The sequence below is a fragment of the Chroicocephalus ridibundus genome, chromosome 2 (genome assembly GCF_963924245.1).
Source record: "Chroicocephalus ridibundus chromosome 2, bChrRid1.1, whole genome shotgun sequence".
NCBI lineage: Eukaryota > Metazoa > Chordata > Aves > Charadriiformes > Laridae > Chroicocephalus > Chroicocephalus ridibundus.
In genome coordinates, this window is record NC_086285.1 from 78,305,791 (window position 1) to 78,315,149 (window position 9,359).

Consider the following 9,359-nt stretch of genomic DNA (forward strand, 5'->3'; position numbering starts at 1 on the left):
TCCACACATACTTGCAAACCCACATTTAGTCTAAAGGAAATGTTACAGGGTTTTTGTGTTTAATATTACAAATAAAGATTACCTCTATTTCTAAACCCCTTCTTGATTGTATTTTTTTTTTCCTGAGTTTCCCTGTCTGCCTCTCTCTTCCTCTTTCCTCTCTTCTTCCTCCCATCCTCCTATGGTGAAAAAGGGAGAGAAAATTACAAAACAGGGCTGGGGAAAAGGGAACAAGAACAGCAAAAAAATGATCAGTTAAACTATGCAGTCTGGGCCAAGTATAATTGTTCTTTCAAAAATTAACTTTTTAGCTATTTTATGTTCAAATTAGTATCACAATTGTATGCTATTAGCAAGAGGTTGTATTTTACATCAATTAGATATAATTATGAAGTTCCTTTTAGAGACTAAAATTATTTTACTATATCAGACAAGCAATTAACATTAAAACGTGAATTTTGACCTATGCCCTAAATGTACGATCAAAGGTACTAGATCAGACAGCTTAATCTGAAACCCATTAAATACAGGGCAATATTTGATTTTAATGAACTGCAGTTCTAGTCTTTTATGTTTCTTACTGACATTTATTCTTGGACCCAGAAGTACATTTCCATGAGAAAGGTGTTTGGCCTTGACTTCAGATCTACAGCAATTTCCACAGAAGTTTCTGAAAAGAACGTTGGTCAGTGTTTTAAAACATAGGGGCCTAAATTTAGACTGTTAAATCTGTATTTAGCCCTGCAATGTGCTGAGCACCCTGGCTGTGATCCAAGAAAGCACTTATGCGTTCCCATTAACTTTAAAACACATTCAGGTCTATTATTCACTTTACCAAAAGAACCAAACTCAAATACTTAAAATTAAGCATGTACATTAAGTAGCCTGTTGGCCTCAGCTTTATACAACCCCCAGTCCTGTTCTGCCCACAGCTAAGACCCTGACTCACTTTATTTGTGTGGCTTGCCCTATTGCGGTAGCGGGACTGGTCATAGCAGTAAAATTACTCAAGCACATTACAGATTTCAGGGCTGTTTTTTCAAAGGGGTCACGTTGCTGTCAAACACACTTTCAGAATCTACTTTGAGAGACGCATCTTAAAATAGACATTATGGTCAATATCTGAATACAATTATAATGAATATTCTGTCCTGGTTCTACTCATTGTTTATCATTATTATTTATTGTGTATTGCACATCCAAGTCCAGCTTGTGGGCAATATTCTTCTGCTCCTGAAGGCCTGATAAAAGTCCCACAGCAGTGTTTAAGAGTCAGTTTCCCCTTTCTGGGAGGGACAGGGCAATAAATGGGAGATACTGTAGCGAAGAGCATTCCAGTGAGGCATTAGGAAAAACTGTAACACTGTGGACAAGGAAATACTGGTATAGGTTGTCTAGGAAATGGCCTGAACCTCCTTAGCTGGAAACCTTTAAGAACCGTCTAGATAAAGCACCTACAGGAACGACGCTATTCCTGGTGCTATAGTCAGTCCTTCCTTAAGAGGCAGGATGTACTAGGCAAGTTCATAAGGTGCCTGATAGCCCTCTGAAAGTATTACTATCAGGATCAGGCTTGTATTTGGCTCTTGCTACGTACTGGCTAGCCTTCTATGTTGATACCCTCGCGTTTGCCCACTTGGGGTATGTGTCATGATTCAGTTATGAGCAAGCAGCAGGATTAGACAATTTCTTGGCTTATGCAAGTATTTCTAGCAACAGAAAAAAAGATGGCATGCGAAAACTGGCTAGAATGATTTCCATTTCCCTTTTCCATTTCCCAAAGCTATCAGCTGCAGTTAAAGACAACATCAGTCACAATCCAACAGAAATCCTGCTGTTTTCTTTAAAGGACTATTTGCAGAAGAAAATACAAAATCAAAATTTGAGCAGTTAGTACATTGACTGTCATTTGCAAATGTTATAGTCGCTAGTTGTTGTTCAGGACTGTAAGACATCCAACCTGCAGCTAAAGTATCTGCTCTGTCCTCCAGAGCATAACCACCGAAACCCAACACCCCTTGGTGCTGTCTTCACCAGCGGTAAAGGAACAAGCCTGGAGGAAGGACCTTCTAAAGCAGATTATGCTCTGGTGATTATACAGCAAGAATTTCCTCTATGGGCAGCAAACCCACTTTTAAAAGCACCCATTGTGCCCACCACACAGTCTCTCCCACCCCATGCCATGCCGCAGTTGTGCCAAACGCCGAGCTGACGGTGTGGCTGCATCCTCAACGAGGGGCAGAAGCCCTCAGTGGAGAGTGCTCCCCCCTCAGGGAGCACCATCTTCATCCATTCTAATCCGTTTTTCCTAGTTGATTACTGCTCATGTTTACAAGGCAAAATTAACCAGCCATAAATACAAAAGGAAGTGTTCATTTAATCACTTGTGTTACACTTCAGGACATTTTTAACATCCAGCTGAAACAGAATTCACTGTTAATTGTAACGAGGCACATGCGAGATACACTTCGTTCGATTGCTACACTGCCCTTAGCTTAGGGCACTTTTTAACTGCCAAAATCAACCTTCTCTCTGGGAAATGTGTAGGGAGGGAGTTTGGAAAAAGGATTTGGAACAGGCTGGAGAGGCCCACTCCGAATCTCAGCTTCCCCAGTGGGGAGATCTAGACTTTTCAAAGAAGGAAATGGAAATGGGCTGATGTTTTGGTTTGAAACTGTCTCTGTTAAAAAAACCAAAAACAAAAACAAAATCCACAACAAAACTCCACAAGAAACCAAGGAAAGAAAAACCCTTCTAATTTTGTTATATTACTCGTTTACGAGAAAATGTTTGGTGCTTGACTAAAAAGTCTCCAAATTTCAGAGCTATAGGTAAAACCCCAAAATGGCAGCCTGAAAACTCAGAAATAGGAGCAGACATCTTCTTTTTTAAGATTTCTTTTTCTTTTGGCCACCAGTTTTGTTTCTATTCTGAAACATCTATAAATTCAAATAGTTGGGTAATCCTTAAGGTGTGTGCCTGTAGGTAAAAATAGACTCCATCTTCAGTTCACTCTTCCTTCAAATAATATCTGAGATACAAATCAGCATCTTAACAGCATACTTATTGTTAAACATTTCCTTATGCCTGCATTGTGGGAGCAAAATATGATTACCAAAAGACTTCAATAGTTGCACTTAGTGTATTAGGAAAAAAACAAACAGGATATTATTTATTGATGTTGACTTGGTTGCACCAACCTTTAATTTTTGCACACACACAAAAAATGCCATAAAACAAAATAATTAGGCAAGAAGAGGAAAAAAAAATTACGTAGGTTTGAAGTTTTGGGGGGGAGATTGGGGAAAATATGTGATCAGAACTTGAAATCTAATGCAAATGCTCATACCCAAGCACATGCACCTCCAAGCACAGAGGTAACAGTGACACACTAACCCCTGGCTGCTCTGGAATTACTTTCCTGCAGAAATCTGGGAAGGCAAAGTACGGCGCTGGTGCCAATGGCACATCCAGACATAGCTGGAATTTTCCTAGAGATTGCAGGGGGGCTGCTTCTCTCTTCCCTCCACACACATTATGCAGCTATTGAACTCTGCAAGACTTGCAAAGAATACACGTTATATTATCTTTTCATTTCCACGGCATCTGTACATTTAAACTTTCATGCCTCATTGTGTCTGCATGTGATCATCTTGTACATGTATTTAAATTGCTGCTCTTGCCTCTGATCTTGAGAGACAAAAGCAACACTGAATTCTTTTTCCATTATATATTTTTACAAAAGAACTACTGTAAAAATTAATCAAAGGTATGCTGGTTTTTATTGTTATTTTTTTAATTTTGGGGGGTATTTTCCTCATATTGCAGCGGTTTTGAAATTGAAACGTTGCACTGCTGAGAAAGTGCCATGAAAATATAACCCACTACATTCCAGGAAAATAAATAAGCAAGGCCACCCAAATTTTCAATTAGTGCTAGTGCAGTATGCAGGAAATGGCTGGAGAACCGTCAAAGGCAGCCTTAGGCTGGGTCGTGGATACGGAACAGTGACAGGAAGGTTTGAAGCAGGAATACAGGCTCAGTGTGAAGATGGCTCTTCTCCAAGGAAAACTGCATGCTAATAGGTTAATACTGATTTCCTGAAACATACAGCCTGGGTATTACATGCTGGAATTTACATTCTGACAAAGGCAATCGCTGAGCCTCAAGACTTTGCTTTTTTGGTGATGAAATAACACTAGAAAGTTCAAGCTGCATTATATATTTCATGTTTTAAGCTTATTAAACATTCAAAGTACAAACCGTGCACATATTTTTAAGCCACCTGAAATAGCAACAGCCTCGCTAGTTTGGGAAACTAGTATGAGAAACATTACATTTTAATAGGTCAGGCTTGTCTGGAGTAACACCATCAACAGATATTGACCGAGGTGAAGTGATGCCACTTTCAGAGTAAATCTGCCCTGAATCCAAAATATTGCCCAATCAAATAGACGCACACAGCATCAGGACTGAAACTCTTGTCTTTTAGCAGAGCCTTTACAGACAAAGCGGTATTTGGAAGGTATCTGAGGACTGAGTTGGACAAAGCACTTCAGAAAGTGAAAAACTAAAAAGCACAAAAGACAGCACTACCTCTCTTTCTGCAAGTCAGAGGAAGGTCTCCCGTTGATGACAGAAGGAGCTGTGCCAGACCTTCATCCTGAACGAAATGAAAAAGGAAAGAAACTTAAAGAGAAAGACCAATCCAGCTAGAGAATCCAGCCAATCTTTCTCTACAAACTTCCTCCTATTTCACTCTACCCGACTGATTTTGCGACTGTCAGCTGAGGGTGGCACTGCAGCATCACAGGAGACCCTCATCCCGCCAGCCAGACCCATGTATACCTCGGCTGGCTTTACAGAGGGTGGCTGGCAGAGGAGCACACAAAAGAAGTGCAGCCACGAGTGGAAGTGGGGAAGAGATCGTGGGTCTTCTACCAGCCTCTGCAGGGCCAAGATTTCTCTGTGTATCCATCTTAATATGAGCAGGCAGTGTTAATAATGGTTTTACCACACGGTTAGTGTGGGCATGATCCCATGTCACAGCAAGCAGCCAGTAGTGACTAGCTGCGCTGCCCTCACCCCCAGGCACCCATTTAAATCACAGCTGTGCCTCTACCTGATTGATCGGATTTATTTACGAGGTCCACACCATTTTCATTGTCTTTCCCCATTTGGGAAACTGGAAGCCATCCTGCGAGTCTTTTTAACAGTCCTAATTGCCCTAAAGTCACTGGGAATTCTGCCCAGATAGAGCCTGGAAGAGCTGGGCTGCAAAAAGAGACCCTAATTATTTGCATTATGAGGCAGAAACAATATCCTTGCAGTTCCAGCCCTTCCCTAGGAAAAATTCTGTGGGATTTAATGTTCTGAAAATGACTTGGAGTCCATCGAGTAATGCACTTTCCACCTCTTCTTGGGGAAGCTGTCTTAAATAAGCTGTGTAAAAATTTTAATCAGCACAGAATATTTTAAGTTCCAAGCACCGTACCTACCCTGGAACCTTTTAGCTTAAGGTCAGTAATTGTGTCACTTGTCTATGAAAGAGCAACTAACAGAGCAAGGAAGGAAGTGGAGGAAATTTGGGGAGTTTTAATTTTTTTTCGCACATAATAGTACATTTTTTGGTCATATGTGATAACTATTTAATCAAATGGAATTTGCCCAGTGGTATTTCACATGAGACCACTGCCAATCACTGCAAAGTAAACAAATCCTTCAGGTGGTGAAGGGAGAGTTTACTCATCTGTCTTCTGGTGAACTGCATGCTGTGGATGCCAAATGGCACATCTAGTATTGCTGAAGTGATCCATGGGCAGCTAAGTGGACTAGACACCAATTCAGGGCAACATTTATGTGTTTTGGGGAGCCTGGACAACTTTTACAGAACCTGGACACGTGTGTAAGGCTGGGTGTATGCTCAGTCATTGTCCTGACTCAAGATGCTCTGGTGAATTGAAGCCACAGCTTTTATGAAAAGGTGCTTCTTCCCCATAGGAAGACAGCCTCATTTCCTTTCCACGTGAACACTTGATCCATGATAAATGTTTATAAAGTTCCCCTTCACCAAGTTTCTTAACTGCTGAAGAATAAATATTTAAAGAATCACAAATGTTATAATCAAAACCACGTAAGATGCTACAGGAGTGTTCCCTATTGTATGAAAAAACAAATGAGCTGAAGCTTGCAGAAAACTTCATTTTCCCAGTTTGAAAACTGATCTTCTGTATGATATAGCATGTATTATCTTTGTGCAATATTTTTAAAACAATACCTTAAATGCCATTGGCTTAATTCTTACCATATTACTATAACAAAACTATGGAAGCTCTGCAGAAGACCAATGGAGAGGAGGTTTGGGGGCTGCATCTGCAGGGTACTGAGCTCTTTAGCTCCTATTTGGTGAAGTCCTGGGGATTAGACCCATGTTTAAGATTAAGGATGTGCCCACGTGCCTTGTGGCGTGGGAGCCAGAGTGTTCAGCAACTTCCAGGACTGAGCCCTTTGGTGGAACTCAAGATGGAGACTTTGAATATTGAACAAATTCCTCAGGTGGAGTAAAAGTTATTAAATAATTAAAAAAAAAGGCATGTTTCCTAATTGTAATATGCACATAACACCTGTAACGCTTACCCTCAGAACCAGGGGACCACCTGATGGGAACTACCTACAGATTTTAGAAATCTAATGAGACTTTTAGTTAAGTCATTTGGGTAAAAATCTTGGTTCCACAGAACAAAATGGGAGCATTGCCATTTTTGTCACGGAGCCAGGATTTGGCTCATCCCTTATTATAAGACATAGGCTGATTTGGAGCCTTCTTCTAACTCCAAATTTGACTCTAATATTAAATTAAATGGCAATTTCCTATGGCCAGTGACCAAATTATCCAATAATATCTGCTTAATACAATCAAAATAAAAAAGGTGAAAGTCATGTTATTTTAATGCAACTGATTTGTTTCCTGAATTTTAGTCAAATGGGACAGAAGGATCAAATTAGTGAGACCACAAAATTCCAGTAATTCAGAGGTATTTTGAACACAGCCACACACCTTTGCACAGGTAAAACTCATTCTCAATTCAACGTCTCCTCCCCTTCTTGCCCTCCTTATAATTATTGTTTTTGTCAAACACAATAGAAACAAAGCTCTTCTGCTTTGGAAGGAAGGAAAATCTATAGGAAGTTTAATTCTGATGCCTCTGGACTCCTGCAGATCGAAGGAAGTTCCCTGTTCTCCTCTCCAGATTGGCATGAAACTGCTCTGGGAAAAAAAAAAAACCTGGGGAGCGATCACAGTAAAGGCTGAGGGGACTGTCGGAGAGACACGCCCGGGCTCAGAACATCACCTGGCTGCCCAAACGCTCCCGCAGCAGTCATGCAGCAGATGAGCAACCAGAATCTCAGCATCCCGGCTGCAGAGTTCGGGCTTTGGCCCCCACACACTCACCCACACTGAAATTCTAGCCCGCCACCAGACCGCCTGCAAGCTAGCGCCGACTTCCGCAGAAGCAGAACATGATTAGAAGCAATTTTCACCTTGCATGTTCTGTATGTTTGTAATTAGCTGTGAATTAATGCGGAACATTCCTATACAAATTCTCTTTTCACCAGCAAAAGGCATATCCATGTATTTGAGCCTGGGGAGAAAGAGAAACTTGTTGTTGACGTCAATGTTTTCTTTTTTTGTTTCCCCTTCAGCTTCTAGGTATAAATGCTACATTGAGAAAATGGCTATTTAAGAGTGGAGTCTGACTCCCCATTTATGTTATCATTAATTTTCATGGTAGCTACCAAGAAAAAAACAATTTAACAATATTTTTATACCCTAAATAGCTATGGAGTAATTTCAAACCTGATGCAGGAGATGACGAACTAGTAGAAGAAGGAGGTGAAGAACTAGTAGACACATGCAGGTTTTCCTGGTGAAACCGTCAATGAGAGCACAGCCCCTTAGCAGAATTATCTACCTCATTACTCTGTGATATATCAATATGCATTTCTCCTCTCTCAAGACACATCACCACAGTAAAATGCCTCGATAAAAAAAACTAGCTCAACTTAAAAACAAGTGTGGTGACAGACAGAGGAAGAATTAGGTATGCAGCCTTCTGCAGACAAACAACTTCTTATGCACAAAACTACTGGTTTTGTGATTTCTGTTCCTCTACTGGTTTTCTGGTTTTCAAAAACCACCAGAGGGAGCCCTTAAACTCTCATAAATATAAGTAAAGGCATGTTGGAGTTCATAATGAAAAAATGGAGTAAGAATTAAGCTGTCTTTGGGTTTCAAAGAACTATGCTAATTGCTGACTCACCAAGATCCACATAGATGCAAAAGCTCTGGACAGTGACACCTGAAACACATAGAACTCTCTTAGAAGAGCCTTTTAAATTTGTTCCTGACAATTGTTAATGTAACTCATAATAGTTCTTGTATGCCAAAAGATACACGTTAGAGGTGAGGATGAAATGATGTAGGCAGCATAATAATTTAGGAACATGCTTTCGAGTTCTGCAGTTTCATCTGTGTAACGCCATCAGGTGCATGAAAACATGAGAGATGTTATTTACAAGATGGCCTCAGGGGCTGCTTCACACCACTGCCAGGGTCTACTCCCTTTTAAGTGCTGATGGAAAAGCTGATTCTTTGGATGAAAGAGTGAGGAGCATGGTGTCATGAAGCACTGAGGTGATCCTACAAGTGTCCGCACCTTAAATGTTAGTGATTGCAGTGACTATCATGGAGAAGTACTTCAAAATCTGGACTAACATACTGTATGACTTGCTACCAATTTGTCTATCAGTCACTTCGTCACTGATTGATATAACTAAGTGTTACGTAGACTAGAATATAAAGTAAGCAAGGAACTGTGCAGCTGGTCCAAATAGACTTACCAGACCCAATGATTATGCACTTTTACCAGAAAAGGCTAAAGATATCAGGAATGAGTCGTGATTCCCTACCGTAATTAGCTGATATAATGGTTCTTACAGAAGTTCTATAGGGTCTGGCTAAAACAAAAGTAGATTCTAGGAAAAGTCCAAGGAATTTGGTGTGATGATACAGCACACCACATATAATTTGTTTGCCCTTGCCTAGGTCAATACCTTCAGGATGCAAGTTCTAGTTTTCTAGATATGGGAAAAAATGAAAAGCTTAAAGTACAGAAAAGCCTAAGAGGAAGATGGACAAAAGGTAAGATCTGATAACAAGACCTGACATGTGAAAACACTGTTTCTTTAAACAACCAAGTAAAATTAATGAAGATTAGATAAGCTCCATTTGCTGTAGCCGAGAACTGAATCTTAAACCTTATTAACTCTCGGAAAGGGCTCTACAACACACTACTCTT